The sequence below is a fragment of the Scyliorhinus torazame genome, chromosome 2, assembly GCF_047496885.1.
Source record: "Scyliorhinus torazame isolate Kashiwa2021f chromosome 2, sScyTor2.1, whole genome shotgun sequence".
Lineage (NCBI taxonomy): Eukaryota > Metazoa > Chordata > Chondrichthyes > Carcharhiniformes > Scyliorhinidae > Scyliorhinus > Scyliorhinus torazame.
In genome coordinates, this window is record NC_092708.1 from 338,357,954 (window position 1) to 338,380,051 (window position 22,098).

The 22,098-nt window shown below is 46.9% G+C and overlaps 1 long non-coding RNA gene across 1 annotated transcript in view; it reads left to right on the top strand.

The window, feature by feature from the left end:
- LOC140407908 (uncharacterized) overlaps nucleotides 1-22,098 on the top strand; it is a 220,649-nt gene that overhangs the window by 164,614 nt on the left and 33,937 nt on the right. Inside the window, exon 2 of the long non-coding RNA XR_011939882.1 lies at nucleotides 19,195-19,284. This is a non-coding gene — a long non-coding RNA (uncharacterized lncRNA). The remainder of the gene's footprint in view (nucleotides 1-19,194; nucleotides 19,285-22,098) is intronic.

Below are 22,098 nucleotides of genomic sequence, written 5' to 3' on the forward strand. Positions count from 1 at the left end.
CAGGATTTGAAGTCAACTAATATGGCAATACAACCTATCACTTTGTCTATTATCACCTCAGACTGTTTAAACATAGTGAGCAATAAACAAACATCTCTGGGTATCTTCCAACTGCCCATGCAGTGCCTATGTTTCTCCTGTTTTTACTCTTAATATTCAAACTTGGAGTGACTTTCTCCATTTTAACCCAGAAATGCTCAGACTAATTGTGGCGTATTACTTCCAATCTGGATGAAATTAATTCACTCAGCACCGACCAGGGATTGAACCGAGAACGTTCTTGCGTTATATAGCTCAGCCACTCCCTATCATGGCCAACTGAACGCCACTGGATTTCTATCCTCTAGTGTATTGAATGTCTGGAACTGATATTTCCTAATGTTCGAATCTCCCGTCTTCAGGCTATGTAGGAAGTGGTCCAATGTGCTCTCAGTCAGACATGTTACATATTCTGGTCCTTGAGTCTCTCAATGACACCGTACTTGTATACAGATATCAAGATTTAAAAGTATATTAACACCAAAAAAGTTACTCTCTATGCACTTTGCATGTCCTTTCGAGCTCAGGATTTTCAGTAAATTCTTGATTGTATACTTCATTCATTTTTCATTTCCCTGGGCAAAAATTAATTCGATAAATTGAGAACTCAATGGATAACACATTTTTCCCCTTGTTGCGTCTCTTGCTTTTAGAGTGGTCAAAACCAAGCCACCCTTCATTGTTGACTTGAAACATGGGCCTGTCACGACTTGCAGCCTTTGATTTGGACGCGGCAATTAAAGTGAGAGAGGAATTTGCCTGAGGATTAATTCTCAGCTGTATGACGCTGGAGATTTCTTGCTGTTCCGGTGGCCAGAGAGTCATTGGAGAATTAGTTTTCATACAAGTCGATGCCTCAGAAATGGGGAGTGGACTGATGGCCTGGAGGTTCTCAGCCTTCTGCCTATCTTTGTGGTAAAAAATGCAGTTAATGAGAACAATTCTGTGGTGAATAGATGAAAGGTGGTTAAACTGGGTGAAAGTAGGCGACACTTTTGGGTTGATAATTACAGAAACTGGATTTTTTCCCCCCATTTTTCTTTAACATTTATAATTACAAATCTGGAAATGTATTATTTCAGGTGGGATAAATGTTAAGCTATCCCAGGAGTTTTACTGTGAAATTCAAGAATATCTATTGCAAAATAGCCATATAAAAGGCAATTACAGTGGAATTCAAGGAATTTCATTACAATGGAAACTCAACTGTATAGTTTAAGAAAGGTAGCCAAAGAATTAAACTAAAGAAAAAAATAAACTTTAAAATACTTACAATAATGTGTCCTCCATAAAACTATGTCAGCACCAGAAATGTGTTCTGCTGGGATAATGACTTCAGAATCTCCTGTTAGGCATAAATAACACGTAACATTCGCACCACAGAAGTGGCAGGTAATGACCTTTCCAACAGGAGAGAATCAAACCATCGCCCCTTGACGTTCAGTGGCATTATCATTACTGAATCCACACTATCAACTTCCTGGGGGTTACCATTGATCAGAAACTGATCAGCACATAGCACAAGTGGATAGCACTGTGGCTTCACAGTGCCAGGGTCCCAGGTTCGATTCCCTGTTGGGTCACTGTCTGTGCGGAGTCTGCACGTTCTCCCCGTGTCTGCGTGGGTTTCCTCCGGATGCTCCGGTTTCCTCCCACAGTCCAAAGACGTGCAGGTTAGGTGGATTGGCCATGATAAATTGCCCTTAGTGACCAAAAAGGTTAGGAGGGGTTATTGGGTCCGGGGATAGGGTGGAAGTGAAGCCTTAAGTGGGTCGGTGCAAACTCGATGGGCCGAATGGCCTCCTTCTGCACTGTATGTTCTTGAACTGGACTAGCCATATAAATACTGTGGCTACAAGAGCAGGTCGGAAGCTCGGAATTGTGCAGTGAGTGATTCACCTCCTGACTCCACAAAGCCTGTCCATCATCTAAAAGGCACTAGATAAGAGTGTAATGGAATATTCTACTTGCCTGGATTAGTGCAGCCCAACACCACTAAAGAAGCTCAACACCATCCAGGTTAAAGAAGACCATTTGTTTGGCGCCCCATCCACAACCTTGAACATTCACTCCCTCGTCCACCGATGCACAGTGGCAGCAGTGTGTATCATCTACAAGATGCAGAGCAGGAACTCTACAAGGCTCTTTCAGCGGCACTCTCTAACCCCATGACCTCTATGACCTAGAAGGACAAGAGCAGCAGATGTGTGGGAACGCCACCACCTGCAAGTTCCCCTCCAAGCTTCACGTCATCCTGACTTGGGCACTGTGGTGATATGCCTGTGAATATTATTATACATAGTTAGCAATGCAACCTCCAACAGCTGGTGGCGTCAGACATTGGTCACGTGATGTGAGGTACTCGCCGGTTGGTAGTCAGCCGTACAACAGGACAGTTGCACATTGGGTAGTTCCAGGAGAGTTCACAGAACTCAAATAGTAACCTAGTCTGTATAGTATTCTGTTGGTTATCTTTCACGTATTAATCAATAAATCATCATTCTAGTTAAGTAACCAGATATTCGGTATACACTATTGTCACAGAACGCAACAGAAGTCTATCGCCATTCCTTCACTGTCACTGGGTCAAAAGCCTGGAGCCCCTTTTCCAGCACCACTGAGAGTGTGCCTACAGCACATGCACTGCAAGGGTTCAAGAAGGCAGCTCATTATCACTTTCTAAAAGGAAATTAAGGGAAGGTAATAAATGCTGGTCCATCCAACAATGCCCACAATCTTTGGAAGAATAAATTTTTAAAAACTCGTGGTATGTGCACCAAGAGAGGCACATACTGCAGGTAATGAGGGGGGTTGACAATTCACAGGGAGAAGAAGTCAGGTCCTGTCGGGGTTCTAAAGGCAGCAGAAATGCTAAAAAGACAGAAAATAAGATTTTTATATTGATGAATAGTGGTAAATGTGTAACTTAACCCTGCCAGAGTCTGGGATTTGCATAGTGATGATCTTGATATTCCCACTCCCTATCACTGTGTTTGTGCTCCTCAGGGATAACAACATTACCTAAAGTAGTACACTAATCACCTCTACAGTCAATCTTGATAATAGTTGGACTTGCGGTGGCGACATGTACGGAGGAGTCGCACACGAGGTGGCTCCCACCAGGGTACCGGATTTTTGGCCTTTTTTGCCCAGTTTATAGGGAAACTTTTGCATAAAATCTCATATGATTGATGGTATATGGTGCTCACATAAGAGAAATTCCAAAAAAGACCAAGGCAAAGAAGATTCTTGGAGAAAGTTGTTGGAGATAATAGCTGAGGCTCCTCTCGTGACTCCGGCAATTGCAATGATGGCCGACGCGCTGGCCAGCGTGTTAGCGGTGGCATTTGAGAAGCAATGGAGGTTGTGTATCTTTGTAAGTCAATAGAGGATGCTCTGGCTCCTATTCGGTCAAAGTTAGAAAAAACTCACAAACCTTATTGAGTTCTTTGAGAAGGTGACCAAACAGGTGGATGAGGGTAAAGCAGTTGATGTGGTGTATATGGATTTCAGTAAAGCGTTTGATAAGGTTCCCCACGGTAGGCTACTGCAGAAAATACAGAGGTATGGGGTTCAGGGAGATTTAGCAGTTTGGATCAGAAATTGGCTAGCTGGAAGAAGACAAAGGGTGGTGGTTGTTGGGAAATGTTCAGACTGGAGTCTAGTTACTAGTGGTGTACCACAAGGATCTGTTTTGGGGCCACTGCTGTTTGTGATTTTTATAAATGACCTGGAGGAGGGCGTAGAAGGATGGGTGAGTAAATTTGCAGATGACACTAAAGTCGGTGGAGTTGTGGACAGTGCGGAAGGATGTTACAAGTTACAGAGGGACATAGATAAGCTGCAGCGCTGGGTGAGAGGTGGCAAATGGAGTTTAATGCAGAAAAGTGTGAGGTGATTCATTTTGGAAGGAATAACAGGAAGACAGAGTACTGGGCTAAAGGTAAGATTCTTGGCAATGTGGATGAGCAGAGATATCTCGGTGTCCATGTACATAGATCCCTGAAAGTTGCCACCCAGGTTGAGAGGGTTGTTAAGAAGGCGTATGGTGTGTTAGCTTTTATTGGTAGAGGGATTGTGTTTCGGAGCCATGAGTCATGTTTCAGCTGTACAAAACTCTGGTGCGGCTGCATCTGGAGTATTGCGTGCAATTCTGGTCGCCGCATTATAGGAAGGATGTGGAAGCATTGGAAAGGGTGCAGAGGAGATTTCCCAGAATGTTGCCTGGTATGGAGGGAAGATCTTATGAGGAAAGGCTGAGGGACTTGAGGCTGTTTTCATTAGAGAGAAGAAGGTTAAGAGGTGACTTAATTGAGGCATACAAGATGATCAGAGGATTGTATAGGGTGGACAGTGAGAGCCTTTTTCTTCGGATGGTGATGTCTAGCATGAGGGACATAGCTTTAAATTGAAGGGAGTTAGATATAGGACAGATGTCAGAGGTAGGTTCTTTACTCAGAGAGTAGTAAGGGCGTGGAATGCCCTGCCTGCAACAGTAGTGGACTCACCAACACTAAGGGCATTCAAATGGTCATTGGATAGACATATGGATGATAAGGGAATAGTGTAGATGGGCTTTAGAGTGGTTTCATAGGTCGGCGCAACATCGAGGGCCGAAGGGCCTGTACTGCGCTGTAATGTTCTATGTTCTATGTTCTAAAACCTGCAAAATGGTAAAAACGCATGGTGCGGTGATTAAGGGCATGGAGACAGCTCGTTCGAAACACAGTGACTAAATTGCCTCACTGGAGGCTTAGATCTCCCTGATGGCCAGTGCAAATAAAGCACTGAGAACTAAGGAGATCTACCATGATCTGGAGAACCGCTCTTGGAGGCAGAATGTCAGAATTGTGGGGTTGCCGAAAGTATGGAAAGCCCAAATCCCACGGAATACTTTTCTGGGATGTTTGGGAAGATGTTGGGTGAGGGTGGATTCATGTCCCCTCCCGAGCTGGATCGTGACCATTTGACACTCCGGCAGAAGCCCCGATCCAACAAAACCACCATGGGCTGTTATTGTGCGGTTCCACACCTTCCAGGAGTAGGAACAGACCCTGAAATGGGCTAAGCAGCATCGGGAATATAAGTGGGAAGGCCATGCCATCAGGTTCCACCAGGATGTTGGAGCGGAACTGGCAGAGGATTGGGCAGCGTTTAACAAGGCCAAAGCCACCTTGTGTAAGAGTGGAGTTCGGTTTTGGGGTGATGTAGGGCTCCAAGTGACTAATTTTGATATACCGGAGGATGCGGATGCATTTATTAAAAAACATGGGCTCTGTTTGCATTGATTGTGCTTTTGCAAGGTTTTTGGTTGTTGGGTGGGCAAATGGATATGGAGAGTTGTTGGGTTCCTTATCCATAAATGTTTGCATTTCTTTGTTCTTGGGGTGACTGTTTCATATGTTGGATGTTGGTGGAGGACTTAATGTTACGAGGAATGTTGTTCTTGTAGTATGGTTGTTCCGGGGAATATATAGCTCCCGGTTGGAATATGATGTTTGAAGGGGTTTTGTTCTGCTTTGTGTCTTCGGTCTGGGCATTAATGCCTTTTTCACCCTGGGTGGGGCCACACTGCTAGTGGAAGAGTTAACTAGCTAATGGGAGTGAAGTGGTGGGCTCAGCTGCAGCTCATTATACTAGTTTGGTTTGGGATAATGTGCTTAGTGTTTTGTTTTGTTTAGGATTAAGGTTAGTTGAGAGGGGGTATTGTTTGTTTCATTGTCATTGGTATGTACATTAGGGTGTGGTATTGTTTAAGGGCGGGGTGATGGGGGAAGGGGGAGCAGGGTTAGCTTGCTGCCTGTGACAAACATCTCTCTTCGTTTTGTCTTGTTGGTGGGTTTGGCGGCCATCTTGGGTGGGCCTTGTGCCTGTGCTCTCCATCAGTGGTTGAATAACCTCTCCTGGTGGAAATGGCTGACTCTGGGTCAAGAGGGGGTGGGAGGCGCCTAATTTGGATGGCTACCTGGAATGTAAGGGGGTTGGGTGGCCCAGTGAAAAGGGCGAGAGTATTCGCTCTCCTGAAAAGTTTGAGTGCTGATGTGGTGTTTTTTTGCAGGTAATGGACCAGACCAGATTGCAGAAGGGGTGGGTGATCAGGTACTGTATTCGGGCTTCAAAGGTAGGGCCTGGGGAACGCCGATTTTGATTAATAAACATTTTCAGCTGCCAAGATCGTGGCGGAACCTAATGGTAGATATGTGATGGTCGGTGGGTCTTTTGCGGGCACTTTGGTGGTTCTGGTCAATGTCTATGTGCCAAACTGGGAAGATAAGGGGTTTATTAGGACGTCGTGGTCCTGCATTCCTGACTTGGACTTGCATCAACTAATCTTTAACTGTGTTCGGGATCCGAAGCTGGATCGATCTATGTCCAAATCGTTGGCTTCATCGGGGATGGCAAAGGCTTTGTTGGCTTTTATTGAGCAGTAGTAGGGGGCAGATCTATGGTGTTTTTTGCACCCGAGGGATGGGGAATTTTCTTTTTTCCCCATGTCCATAGGTTTACTCACGGATTTACTTTTTTCTGGTGGGTAGGTCTCTTCTTCCCTGGGTGAAGAGAGCAGGGTATTCGGCTAGTGTAATTTCGGACCATGCTCCACACTTTGTGGACTTGGTCCAAGAGTCAGGTCCCTTTTCACGCCTGCCTTAGAGATTGGTCACAGCATTGTTAGCAGACAAAGGATTTTGCAAACGTATATCCTCCATTGAGAATTATATCAAATTTAACAAGATCATAATAACCTTTATTGTCACAAGTAGGCTCTCATTAATGAAATTAAGTTACTGTGAAAAGCCCCTAGTCGCCACATTCCGGCACATTCCGGTGTTCGGGTACACTGAGGGAGAATTCAGAATGTCCAATTCACCTAACAGCATGGGCGGAATTCCCCCCCCCCCCAACGCCGGGTGGGAGAATCGCCCGGGCGCCGCGCAAGTCCCGCCACGCCGCCCCGACGCCCGCACGCGATTCTCCCACCCCCCCCCCACCCAAACCGCCGCGGCGCGAATCACGGCTGGCCGCTGGGAGAATCGCCGCTTGCCGTTGATAATGAGCGAGCGTCGATTCTCCGGCCCGTATGGGCCGAGCGGCCTGCCCAACACGACAGGTTCCCGCCGGCGCCATCCACACCTGGTCGCTGCCGACGGGAACAGCGCGGGAACACTGGGGGGGGGGGGGGCAGCCTGTGGGGGGGAGAGGGGGGTTCCTGCACCGGGGGGGGTGGCTCAATAGGGGTCTGGCCCGTAATCAGTGCCCACCGATCGGCGGGCCAACCTCTCTGAAGGAGGACCTCCTTTCCTCCGCTGCCCCGCAAGATCGATCCGCCATCTTCTTGCTGGGCAGCCGTGGGGAGGACGGCAACCGTGCACGCGTGAGTTGGCACCGCCCAATCCGTGCATGCGCGGGTGATGTCATTTTCGCGGCTCCGGTCGCGTCATATACGCGGCGCCGCATTTACGCGGCTCCAAGGCCCAGCGCGCGAAAATGACGCGGCGCCGCTCCTAGCCCCCCGGGGGCGGGAGAATAGGGGGCTGGGAACGGCCTCCGACTCCGGAGTGAAACACTCTGGTTTTCACTGTGGCGTCGGGACTTAATCTCCCGATGGGAGAATTACGCCCCATGTCTTTCGGGACTTGTGGGAGAAAACCGGAGCACCCGGACGAAACCCACGCATAGACAGGGAGAATGTGCAGACTCCGCACATACATTGACCAAAGCCGGGAATGGAACCTGGGACCCTGGCGTTGTGAAGCAACAGTGCTACCCACTGTGCTACCATGCTGCCCACCACTGAGCATGTCTATCTCTACGCTATGGGGAGCTCTCAAGGTGGTTATTGGGAGGGGAGATAATTTCCTCTAAAGCATATATGGAAAGGACTGCGAGGGTGGAGTGACAGAGGCTGGTGGACTCCATCCTGGAGGTTGACCATCAGTTCTCACTTGCAAGTTGCATCTGAGCAGGAAAAAGTTGCAGACGCAATCAACAGGTAAGGCAGCGAGGTAGCTGCGGCGCTCAATGGAGTTATTTAATGAATACAGGGAGAAGGCCAGTTATCTTTTAACTTATCAGCTAAGGCAGCAGACTTGAGTGGCTGTTTGGTTTCCACCCCGCCTAAAGTCAACGTGACTTTCAAAGCATTTCAAAGGGTTCTTTATAGATCAGAGCCCCCGAAGAAGTGTTTGGTCATGGGGGAGTTTTTGGTGGATTGTTCTTCCCATTTGTGGAGAGAGAAAGGCAGGAGAAGGACGAATCCCCGTTGAATCCTGAGGAGCTTTTTAAAGGTATTGAGTTAATGCAGATAGGTAAAGCTCCTGGCCCTGATGGACTCCCCATTGAGTTCAACAAAAGGGGGTCAGTTGATTCCGTTAATATTGGACATATTCAATGATTTCTTGTCTTATGGGTCGTTGCCCCTTACAGTTACACAGGCTTCTATTTCTTTGAACCAGAAGAAGGACAAGGACAAGGTCGTAGTGACCCATATCGCTTTTGAATTTGCACTGCTATTGAAGCCCTGCCCCCCATAGGTGATCTCAGAAGGACATACAGGGCGGGATTCTCCAGTCCCCCGCCGAAGTGGCCGCGCCATCGTGAACGCCGTCGAGGTTCACGACAGCACGAAACGGCCCCGATCCCAACTGATTCAGGCCCTGACAATGGGCCAGGATGGGGGCCGCGTCATCTACACGCGCCAGGCCTTGTCGCCCGCGTAAAGGCGGCGCCGCATAGATGACGCGGCCGGCACCGCATAACGGGCGTCATCCGCGCATGCGTGGTTGCCGTCCTCTCTAAGACCCCCCCGCAAGAAGATGTCTGACGGATCTTGCGGGGCCGCGGAAGGAAGGATGTCCTCCTTCAGAGAGGACGGCCCGACGATCGGTGGGCACCGATCGCGGGCCACCCCACATTTGAGGTACCCCCCGGTACAGGATCCCCCCTCGCCCCCCCGCAGGCCGCCCCCCCCCCCCCCCCCCAGCGTTCACGCACCGTTCACAACGGCAGCGACCAGGTGTGGACGGCGCCGGGGGGAACCCGCCGTTTTGGCCTGGCCACTCGGCCCATCCGGGCCTGAGAATAGCGGGGGTGCCGGAGAATCGCCATTTTGGGTGTCTCCGGCAATTCTCCGGCCTGCGGCCCGCGAAACTCGACTGGGCCATTCCCGCCGCTTGGGAGAATCGCGGGAGGGCGTCGGACCGGCGTCCCGGGAAATTTTGGCAGCCCAGGCGATTCTCCCAACCGCCGCGGGAGTGGAGAATCTCGCCCCCAGGCTTTTTAAAGGGTCGGCCAGCATACACCAGCTGTTAAATATCGTTCTTTCCTCCTCTCCTGTGCCGAAACCAAAGGTGATTGTATCCATAGATGCCAAAAAGGCGTTTGATAGGGTGGAGTAAGGATATCACTTTGATAACCTTGGGAGGTTTGGTTTGGGGCAAACATTCATATCTTGGGTTCGGTTACTGTATAGGGCCCCACACAGCTAATGTCTACAGTAATGCTTTGAGCTCGGGGTATTTTTTGTTGAACAGGAGTACGAGACAGGGATGTCCACTGTCTACGCTTCTATTTGCTTTAGCAATTGAAACATTGGCTATGGCGTTGAGATCTTCTGATAGGTGGCAGCGGATAAGTTGGGGAGGGAGGGAGCATTGGGTATTCTTGTATGCAGACAATTTGCTTCTTTATATTATGGATCCAGTCTCCATTATAGATGAGATAATGAAGCTACTTAGGAATTTTGGCTCCTTTTCCAGGTATGAATTTAATCTGGATAAGAGCGAACACTTTCCAGTTAATCCCTCGGGCAGGGGAGCCAATCTGGACATGTTACGTTTTCGCCTTGCCAGATCAAGCTTTCGTTTTCTGGGTATCCGGGTGGCCCATGATTGGGCGTCGCATCATAAATAAAATTATACTAGTCTGGTGAATGAGGTCAAATCTGACTTGCAAAAGTAGGATTACCTCCCCTGACCTTGGTGGGTAGGGTTCAGAATATTAAAATGTATGTCTTCCCAAGGTTTCTTTTTCTTATCACGTGTCTCCCCACTTTTCTCCCTAAATCAATTTTTGTTAGAGTTCTTTTTAAATATTATAATTCTCCTCCTTTTTCACATTTTCTCCCAAATTTACACCCACTAACAATAAACAATAAGCAGTAACGGATATAATGTAAATTCCCATATCAACAACAACAATCCCATCCTCCCACCAAACCCCAAACAGTAGCCCGCATGTTAACATAAACAAATAACAAAAAGAAATCAGGAATCACCCATAGTCACCATTAACACATGCAGTCCCCTTCCCCCAACTCTCCCAACACCCCCCTACTGTTCGATGTTATCCAATTCTTGAAAGTGCATAATGAATAACGCCCATGAATTGTAGAACCCCACCATCCTTCCCCTCAGTTCAAACTTAACCTTCTCAAGAGTCAAGAATTCCAGCAGGTCCCCCCGCCATGCCAGGTCACAGGGTGGAGAGGTTGCTCCCCATCCCAACAGGATCCACCTTCGGGCAATCAATGAGGCGAAGGCTACAACATCTGCCTCCGCACCCGTTTCCAACCCCGGCTGGTCCGACACCCCGAATATGGCCACCCGGGGGCCCGGGTCCAGTTTCACGTGCACCACTTTAGAGATTACCCTAAAAACCTCCTTCCAGTAATCCTCCAGCTTTGGACAGGACCAAAACATATGAATGGGATTTGCGCCCCCCCCCACCCCTCCCCCAGCAATGTTCACACACATCTTCTACCCCCTCAAAGAGCTGGCTCATCCTTGCCCTAGTGAGGTGTACTCTATACACCACCTTCAGCTCTTCAGCTGTATCAGCCCCTCCCTCGAGCACGAGGTGAAGGCGTTCACTCTCTGGAGCACCTCACACCAGAACCCGTCTTCCATACCGGCTCCCAACTCAACTCTTCCTCCCACTTTGCTTTGCTCCCTTCCAGTGGTGCCTTCTCCTCTTCCAAAATAGCCCCGTAAACCGCCGACACTACCCCCTTCTCCAGTCCCCCTGTCGTCAGCACCTGCTCCAGCAATGTGGAGGCCGGCTCCACCGGGAAGCTCTGTATCTCCTTCCTGGCAAAATCTCGAACCTGCATGTATCTAAACATTTCCCCCTGCTCCAGCCCATACTTCGCTTCCAGCTCCTTCAATCCTGCAAACCGATCCCCAAGAAACAAATCTTTTAGTGTCTTAATCCCCTTCTCCTCCCATTTCCGAACATTTCCGTCCCACTTCCCTGGCTCAAATCTGTGGTTCCCCCGAATCGGCATTTCCCTTGACCCTGCCCCCAACCCGAAGTGTTGGCGAAACTGCCTCATTTTTGTTAGAGTTAACAAATTAGTGTCTTCTTTTATTTGTGCGAGCAAGACCCAAACGTTATGTGGGGCATTTCTCAAGAGGCGTAGACATCGGGTGGCTTAGCTTTACCAAATTTGTTATTTTATTATTGGGCTGCCAATATTGAGAGAGTGCTTTGGTGGTTTCGCAACCCAATTTCCATAAGGGGGCAAATGGAGGTGAGTTCTTGTAGGGGCTCTAGTTTGGTGTCTTAGTAACTGCATCGGTTCTGTTCTCTCCTGCTCGATTTTCTTCTGTGGTGGTGGTGTCCTCCCTAAGAATCCGGAAGCAATTCAGACAACATTTTAAATTTAGCTCCATGTCATTGTTGGCCCCTATCTGTGGTAATCGTCTCTGTGCCGGCAGGCTTGGACTCGACGTTTTAGTCATGGGAGTGGAAGGGTCTGGAGTGGTTTGAGGAATTGATCCTATTAGCGGAGTTGGTTCCGTTGGATGAGGTGAAGATAAAGTGGGAGGATGAATTGTGTCCTATTCTGGATGAGGAGCTGTGGAATGAGGCTCTTTGCAGGGCGAACTCCACGTCCTCCTGTGTGCGGCTCAGTTTCATCCAGCTCAAGGTGGCACATAGGGCTCATCTGACCATGGCGGAGATGAGTATTTTTTTGGGGGGTGGGTGACAGCTGTGAGAGCTGTTCTCGGGGGCTGGCTAAACATACTCATACCTTCTGGTCGTGTCTCAAGTTGTTAAGAGTTTCAATCTCCTTCTTTAACACCATGTCAAAGATTCTGAGCATCCAACATCCAGCTTGTCTGCTGGTGGCCATCTTCTGGGTATTTGACTCGCCAGCGCTGCAGAAGGGGGAGAAGGCGAATGTCCTGGCCTTTGTATCGTTGATAGCCCGGAGGCGAGTTCTGCTTGGGTGGAGGTCTCCTACTCCGCCCAGTATCTCGGCCTCTTTGGGTGACCTCATGGAATTTTTACATTTGGAGAAGGTCAAATTCATAATTGGGGGGTCGGTAGAGGGGTTCTACCTGAGATGAACAGCCATTAATTTCCTTTGTCAAAACCTTAGCCCCCGTCAATTGTTTGGGGGGTTTAGTTTATTGATGAGGGGTGAGGTTTGGATGTATTCTTTATTGTTGACCATATTATTTTTCTATTGTAACCTGAAACATCCATTTTATATTATATTGTTATAAATGAAAATCTTTTCAATAGAAATATATATTTTTAAAATCTTGATAATAGTTTGTAAGAGGGCAACAATGTTGTGCCAGGGCCGGGATTCGCCGCTATCTGGTGGGGCGGGCCGTACCGGCGCCGAGGAGTGGCGTGAACCACTCCGGCGTCGGGCTGCCCAGAAGGTGCGGAATCCTCCGCACCTTCAGGGGCTTGGCCGGCTCCAGCGGGGTTGGCGCGGCTCCAACCGGCGACGATGGGCCTCCGCTGGCCGGCGCCAGTTGGCGCATGTGTGGGAGCGCCAGCAAGTTCTGGCGTGATCCCAGCTCATGCGCAGGGGGATTCTTCTCCGCGCCAGCAATGGCGGACCGTTACAGCGGCCGGCGAGAAGGGAAAGAGTGCCCCCACGGCCCCCTGGGGCCAGATCCCCCCGCTCCCCCCCCCGAGGACTCCACAGGCCGCCCGCAGAGCCAGGTCCCACCGGTAAGGACCTTGTTTGATTTACGCCGGCGGGACTGGCCGAAAACGGGTGGCCGCTCGGCCTATCGCGGAGCGGAGAATCGGCGGGGGGGGCCACTGCCAACGGCCCCCGACCGGCGCGCGCGATTCCCGCCCCCGCAGGAAAATCCGGCAGCCGGCGTCGGGGCGGCAGGGCGGGATTCATGCAGCCCCACCCCCCGGCGATTCTCCGGCCCAGCAGGGGGTCGGAGAATCCCGCCCCAAGTGTTTTGGTTTTGAAATGTAACCAGTCGGATTGACACATCTGGATTTCTGTCTTCATGGGACTCACCAGTTGGATGTTAAAACAATAGACTGACTATTCCTCAGTTCTCAAGAGCATATAGAGATTTCAAAATAGTCAGTTGAGTCATGTGACCTTTATTCGCCACAGTGGCTTCAAAAGGTATGTTTATCCATCGCCCGGAATTGACTTTGATATCAGGGCTGATAATGTCCCGGTCATTAGTTGTTGAAAGTGTTACCATCACTGCAGAGGTCCTGATGTTTGGTAAGTCATTGCCTCAGCAGATCTACTGACTCTACAATCAAGGTGAGATTATCAGATGCAAATAACGTCCCTTTTGAAATGGGCCTGGTCAGTCCCAGGTGTGATATGAGTCTGTTAGCAGCTCTGTAGTCCTAACGAGTTCTGATGGACAAGTCACCTGGTATTTTGTGGTTACAAGGAGTCTCTATAATGTTGGGTGAGGCTCCAGAAGCTGAGAAAGTAATTAATTTGTTCTTGAAACTCCTGGTGATTGTTTTCAGACAAAGGGCTAACCCTGTGGTCAGGTAACTTGCAGCAGCCATCTTTTTAGTTCAGCAGGAAGTCCATGTTTAAAAATAGAAATAAGGACAAAGTTTTGAATTTACGGTGTTGAGGTTCTTCTCATGTCATAGGAACCCAACATATAGCAGAATAATCACGAACAGCTGCAGTCTGAAAAAAATTGGAACAGAGCTTATGATCTGAAATATTTCAACTCAACGTTGAGTATGGAAGGCTGTAAAATCCTAATCAAAATTTAAGGTGCTGTTTCTCCAGCTTGTTTCTTGCGCCTCTTTTTGTTACTCTTTTGTTATTTAATCTTTTCTGCCTTCCACTCTGTAATAATATACACATCAGTATATGATGGTGCAGGGACACACACTGACTGACACAATGCAAGACCAATCAACACACACAACACAGCAGCCAATCACCAGTTAGGGCACGGTCACTATAAAGACAGAGGGCACTAGTTTTCCCGCTCATTCAGGATGCAGCCTCTAAGAGAGACAGAGCCCGCAGTCAGTAGCACAAACATCCACCATGTGCTGGCAGTATAGGCTGGTCAGGTTAGGCATAGGTCTTCAGCCAATCTAACATAGTGACCCACAGTGCAGGTATGTTTAACAGCTCTTAGTTAAATAAAATAGAGTTGTACTATTACAAGTGTTTGTAGCCTGTCTATGTTACTGCTAAGGTAAACGCAGTCTCCACAGATCCAGAGTATCCAACACATCACACCCTGTCACAGAACTTCCTGTTTCTTCTTTCCCCCTATTCACTTCCTTAAAACCTGTTACGTCTCTTAACTTTTTCCAGTTCTGAGGAAAGGTCATCAACCTGAAATGTTAACTTTGCTTCTGGGCACGATCTCACCAAAGAAAGAGACCGTTCTGGGCGGGATTAGTGGGGTCATCCCTGGTGCTGGTAGCGCCGGAACCACCGCTCTATCTAACGGCACTCTGTTTTATTTACAGGCCTCAGCGGGGAATGCCCACCGAGGCTGCACTCAGTCACATTTCCTGCACTGAGGAGCTCCACTCACTTGAGTTCACTTAACTCTGCAAGTCTGGGTCCCGCCCATTGTGGGCAGAATCCAGATCGCAGTGTTGCGCGAGATCACGTTAGATTTCGAGAGGTGTAACGACCGTCACATCCTCTGTTTCTGCAGATCTTGCCTGGCCTGCCAACTGTTCCCAGCATTTTCTGTATATAGTAAACAAATATGGAGATTGTGTTCAGCCTGTCCTCATTGTGTGGCAGATGGCTGGGATAAAAGAGGAGCTGAAGAATCCTACGTTGGACACCATGAACTAGGCTTCATAGACTGAGTTTATTAACAGCAAGTCTTTATTAAAACCTACGTTCAGATATACAGTAGAGAAGACAACAGGTATGGATCTGACTCAATCCTAGGTCTTTACACATCTCTAACCATTTCTAGACTGCCCTGGCTCTGGGTAATGTGCTTTCTTACATCACTGTGAGGTAGATACTGCAGGGACCCACATTAACCTTGTAAGTACTAAACCCTACTACTTCACCTACCCCTAAGTCTTTATCCCATGAATGTAGAGTTACTTTAGTTTACTTTGAGTCTTACATTGTTGTAATACATGTGCGTTTACTTTATTATTATAACCTTAATGCTATTATCACATTGTTATTAATATAATATTAACACAAACAATATTCTCCCCACCCAATCTCCCTCCTTCAAGTCCTTGATGTTGGAAGTTCAGGTGGTCTGGAGGCCTTATAACCCTTTCACATCTCATTCACCGTTCTAACGGGAGAGTGGTAGTTCTGGTTGTTGTTGTTGGCTTGAAAGGTGAACTGGCATCGGGGTATGGTTTCATCCATTTCTTCCATTGCTTGATGGTAAACCACACCCAGTTAGTCTGATTGATTTGGTGATGAATGGCTGATGTTGCTCATGATTATTTCTTGCAGGGTGGACAAAAATGGTATTTGTCCCCTTGGTGGTGCCTTTTCTTCTTCTTTCTCCATTTGGGCTTTTGGGCTGTTCTCTGAGGCTGAGGAAGGGCATTCCTGTGGCAAGAGAAAGATTGAGTAGCATGTTCACCTCTGTGCTTTGCTCTTGGTGGTATGAGACTGACATGAGGTTCCAGCATCCCTTGTGGTTCTGGAACACTGGCTGGACATGTGTGTGCAGTGGTTGGTGTGTCTACCAACTGAACCATCATCGTGATTGGAGGCAGTGGTTCCTCAGACTGTTGTTCCTTCTCTGGTACCACTTACACTGGAGGTGCAATAGTAATCTTGTGTGCAGTAGGTTGGTCTGAGCATTGGGGACTTTCCGGGATCTGGAATGATGTTGGACACCCTGCTCCACAAAATGGCAAAATGGGACGACATATTGCATGAGAAATCTGAGTCTGAATACTCTTTTAGTGTTTGAGGACTCAGGGTCGTGTTATTCTGGCTGTCTAATGACAGTGGTAATCTTGACATCTTCTGCCATCTGGAGGAGATTTAGGGCTATTTGACAAAGGTGAGAAATTTTCATATTTTAAAGTTTGTATGGAGTATTTTTGCTGTGATTACAAAGGGGGAGAATCAATGATTTTTTGCAGGGGCGGTGCAACCTTTTGTGACAAGACACAAGAATGTGGTGTGCTTTTGGATTGCAGGTGGCCTAGTTAATGGGACGGGGCCAGGTTTGGGAGTTGCTTCTGGAACACCAAGCTGGACAGATAGGGTTCAGTTTGCTCTTAAAAGACTCTCTCTCTGGAAAGCCATGTACCAACGTAAACAAGTGGAAACCCTTGTTATTAACTTTTTTTCACGAGTGGAATTTTAATGTACATGGGTTTGATTAATTGGAAAATATATATCTATATAGAGTTAGGATAGAAAACAAGCAAAACGTTGTAACTGTTAAATGTAAGTTAATCCTTTGTTCCTATTGTGTTTAATTCTGTGTTTAGATTAAAATTTGTTTGACCATAATAGCTGTCTGCTGGTCAGTGCTGTCACTCCTGTGGTGCCATAACACTGCTTCACAGTTTTCCTCAGTAAAAAGTTGGGATCTGGTCTGGAACCATTAGAATTGGGGGCTCTTTTGGTGAGATTTAAAAAGTAGAATTCCTTGTTTGCCTTGGGATTAGTGAATCTAAAGACAGCGAGTGTGGGGAACTGTTGTTTTCAGGTGTTGATACTCTGTCAGTTTAATAGCGAGTGTCTCGTAAAATGGCTCTTTCAGCGGCTAAGATTTTCCTGGGTGTGGAAGAAATAACCTGGGGCGGGGCACAAACAGTGACCCAAGCCGGAATCGAACCTGGGACCCTGGAGCTGTGAAGCAATTGTGCTATCAACAATGCTACCGTGCTGCCCCCACAAATTCAGTGTTGGTGACTTACGAAAACTACTGGGAAGATAGACACTTTAAAACAGGATAAGCCAGTGGGGTTTATTAAAAGAAACCATGGTTGCAGCTGAAGAGGTGCAAAAGTGTTTACAGCCTGCTCAGAGGTTGGTTGATAAGCAGTTGTCAAATATTTTTTTTTAATTTTATTTGTCAGGGTACGGTTCATTCATGTGTACAAGGTAGAGTAAGTAAGGAGGTTAAAATCTTCGGGGATACGGGACCAAGTCAATCTTTAATGGTGAGAGATAAGGAGATGTGTAATTCAGAAGGAGTATTGCCAGTAAAGGTGGTAATATGGGGAATTAATGGTGAAGTGAGTAGCATAAGGTAAGGTTAAAGAGTCCGGTGAAAAGTGGTGGTAGGAGCAATCGAGAAATTATCCTTTTCATGGGTGCAGTTTATCCTGGGTAATGATACAGCTGGATCACCAGGTAGGAGTGATGCCTACTGTGGTTGAGAAGCCAGTGGAAAGTCAAACAGCTGTGGTGTTGCCAGAAGTATTTCCTGGGGTGTTTCCACCTGGTCAGTGTTATCACTCCTGTGGTGCAATGACATTTCCTCGCAAGTTTCCAAAGTAAAAAGTTGGGTTCTGGTCTAGACACATAACACTATGTAGGCACCCCTGCTCATAAGAGAGAAAGGATGATTCCAAACAATGCACATCAGTTCAAAGATCTCTTTGCTGCTGCACGTTGTATTATCTCCACTGATCAGTTTTTCCTCAGCAGAGTACAATTCCTCTGGGATACCTTCCAAGGTCACACTCTGTGCTTGTGCTTCTGTCAACTGTTTTTTGAAAGATTTCACACTCTTTAGAGAGAACTTCTACCTTCACTTGCCATTGCATGTTCTCGATTTTCATCTCTTCGTATAAATTTGGGGAATGTAATGTCTTTCCAAAGTTCCTTCCAAATGTGCAACTGTTTCCTTCAGCACTGCAGTCTCATTCTAATACCTCTTGAATTTCTCCCGGAATAGTGAACATTCCTGAGCCTTCTCCGAAAACTGAGTCGTTAGTTCATTCTGAGTGGCATTAAATTCATTTTGTCTCGCTATGTAATGTTCCCGAGGGTAAAACTCAGACCTGAGTGAGCCCTGCGGTATGTAAAGGTCCTTCAACAGGTTTTCCTTTTTGCTGCAAACCTCTAGTACTTTCTTAAGTTTTCTTGCAATTTAGTAAAGTCTCACTGAGTTTGTTCTGCTGTTCTGCCATTCTGCTGCTCATGGTATTCTTTATTCTGTTGTGTTGCCGCAAGGTATTGGATTGTTTTTGAATCTGATCCTAGAGGACAGTTAGCTGCTCTTTCAAATGTTTATTGTCTTGTTCAGCTTTTGTCTTCTGAATCTGTGTCAGTGTATAGCTTTGTCATTGCTGATAGCTCCAACGCTGCTTTTTCTGAAGTAGCATTCACCATCTTTTCCAGATCTTCGTGTTTTCTAGGGGTATCTACTAGTTCATCAAAGAATCTTTCAAGGCAATGAGCTCTGTGAGTGCCTTTCTTATCTGCTGTTGGGCCGGACTACACTTAAGATTGAGTTTGTCCAACTCAGCTTTGATGCAAAAATTTCCTAAGTAAATCTCTGCTTTTACTTGGTACACCCGGCAGAGAGATTTGTCCTTGTCTTTCGTTACCAGCCCCGGTACAGTTCTGGAGAAGTGTCCACGTCTTCAAAAAGGAAATCATCTGGGACTTCTGCCTTGGATCCCCATAAAGATATCACTGGAGCTTCTGGAAAGTTCTTTTTCTCTCCAGCACCCTCATGTGATTTGTTCAAGTGTTGTCTTTTGCCTTTCCATCATTTTGCTTGGTGTTTCCTGTGCCTCATTTTTAGCTCTGAACTCTCCTTAGCTAGAAGATTAAAATATTCATCAAAGGCTGTTAGCAGTTCCCTGAGGATGGTTGTGGATTCATCAATGTCTTGTATCAGGGCAACATCAATTGCAAGATCACCAAACCAGTAAAATAAAGCATTAATCTGGTGTTCCTCTGATTTTTTTCTGCAGCGCCTGACATCAAGAAATGTGAAAAACTGCTTTACGAGGATTCCAAATGTCCCGTTGGATATGGCCCTTGGCTTGGTCCAAACCAATCTGGTAAATCGGATTTGTGGTCCATTTTAAAGAGTTTAAAAGTGTGGATAAAACTTTAAGAGATTACAGGCTTCCAAGTTGTCTTTGTTATTCACTGCCCATCAATCGGTCTTCCTCTGCTTGACAGTTTTTGCAGGACTTTCCAAAATGGTGGTGGTGCGCTTCCTCCTGAAGAAGAAGGGTCCGCAATGGCTGAGTGGGTCAGCTGTCTGCCGAAATAATTTAATCTGTGGTATAGTGTTTTGAGTCTGGATGCATAGAAAAGAACTGCAGGCTTGATGTTGATCGCAAGGTACCCAAGATAGACAAAATGAACTATTATTTTTTTTCTTTTTCTTTGCCAAACCCGGGAGCCACTTGTTCAGACTGGGAGTCAGAATTCCCGATGGGTTTCTTCCGAACGGCACTTCTGACTGAATGAAGGAAAAGGAGTTTCTCAGGACTGGCTGGCCTGGAATGTTTTAAAATTATCTCGCCCTTGCAGGCTGTGAGCTCTGCTAGCTGGAGTTGGACCTCCAGGGGAAATTCAAGGGAGACTTATGCTGGAGTAAAACTTCTACCATTTTGCTTTCAGGTTCTTTTCTCTCTGGAGCTTATTCTTTCTGGTGAATTTTCTCCATGTCTGTAGCTTCAGTTGGGACATTGTTTCAGTTCAGAATCTTTTGAAGGTGTTGTTTTTCTTAGTTTTTAATAATAATAATAATAATAATCGCTTATTGTTGCAAGTAGGCTCCAATGAAGTTACTGTGAAAAGCCCCTAGTCGCCACATTCTGGCCCCTGTTCGGGGAGGCCGGTACAGGAATTGAACCCGCGCTGCTGGCCTTGTTCTGCATCACAAGCCAGCTGTTTAGCCCACTGTGCTGAACCCGTCCCTTTTCTTCATTCTTCTGAGGATTTGCAGCATCCAGATACTGCCACCATGACAAACCCTGCAGTTCAATGGTTAAATTGTCTCAAGGATTTAAAGATCTTTCTATAGATGCCCTATTGACACTGGCTGTAGAAGTCAAAGTAAGTACTAACTGTGGAACACTTTGGTTTCTTGTATCCATAATTGTGTAATACAAATAAGGCATATATAGGATTGAATTAAGAACATGTAACTGTTTATCTGTTGGCATTGGGTCATATCTGTGTGCCTGACGCCAAACCTTAAAAAAAAATTTTAGAGTACCCAATTCATTTTTTCCAATTAAGGGGCAATTTAGTGTGTTCAATTCACCTACTTTGCACATCTTTGGGTTGTGGGAGTGAAACCCCCGCAAACACGGGCAGAATGTGCAAACTCCACATAGACAGTGACCCAGAGCCGGGATCGAACCTGGGACCTCGGTGCCGTGAGACTGCAGTGCTACCACTGCGCCACCGTGCTGCCCCTCCTGACGCCAAACCTAAGACTTCACACAGCGTAATTCATTGTAAACATTAAACTAAGTTCTCTTACCATCACATAGCATTTATGAAATATTTTCAATTCACACCAAGACAGCCGATTGTGCAGATGAAGAGATGGTTGGCAGCTCGGAAAGAAATTGTGACTGTGAGTACCAGAGTCCAAGATCATTTGGACAACATAGGTTCAAATTCCTGATAAACACACACAATATCATAGAGGAAATATTACAGGGCTGTTCAGCACAGAAATCATGGTGTGCAGGCTGACTCACTGAGGTGCGAGCCAGAATTTTCATGTGCCAATGGCAGCTTGAGAGGGAAAGATTAAATGAACCGCAAGAGAGGCAATAATGTCAGACCGTAAAATAGCACAAGCAGAGAGAGAGAGAGAGAGAGCAGTGAGGCACCATAAACAGCAGTCAACAGCCTACTTATTTAATCTGCCTAAGTCTCCTTGAAGCCTCTTTGCATCCTCCTCACAACTCATATTCCCAGCAGTTTGTGTCGCCAGCTTGGGAATATAACATTCAGTTTCCACATCCAAATCATTGATATAGTTTGTGAACAGCTGAAGCCCAATCACTGATCTTTGCAGCACTCCACTCGTCACATCCTGCCAACCTGAGAATGATCCATTTATCCTGTTCTCTGTTTTCCCTCCATTAACCAATTCTCACTCCATGCCAGTATATTACACCGAAGCTCTAGTTTTGCTTACTACACTCCTGTTTGGGACCTTTTCGAAAGCCTTTTGCAAATCATTTTACCCCACAGCCATTGGTTTTCCCTTATCTATCCTGCTTGTGACATCCTCAAAAAAATCTTAACAGGTTTGCCAAACATGATTTCCCTCCCAAAGAACCATATTGATTCTGTCCAATCTCACCATTATTTTCCAAGTGTCCAGTTAGCACCTCATTTTGAATTAATTCATGCATTTTCCCTACTACTACTAGCTCTTAGTATTTTTTATTTGGGCATCGTTGTCTGGGCCAGCATTTATTGCCCATCCCTAATTGCCCTTGAACTGAGTGGCTTGCTAGGCAATTTCAATGGGGGGCAGTTAAGAGTCACCCACATTGATAAGGGCTGGCTTAGCTCAGTGGGCGAGACATCTGGTTTGTAGTGAAGAACAAGGTCAGCAAGCGCGGGTTCAATTCCTGTACCAGCTGAGAATTCTGAATGCCCCTCTGTGTACCTGAACAGGCGCCGGAATGTGGCAACTTCATTGCAGTGTTAATGTAAGTCTACTTATGACAATAAAAAGATTATTATTGTTATGTGGGTCTGGAGTCACATGTAGGTCAGACCGGGTAAGGACAGCAGGGGCGAAATTCTACGGAAACGGCGCGATGTCCGCCGACTGGCGCCCAAAACGGCGCAAATCAGTCGGGCATCGCGCCGCCCCAAAGGTGCGGAAT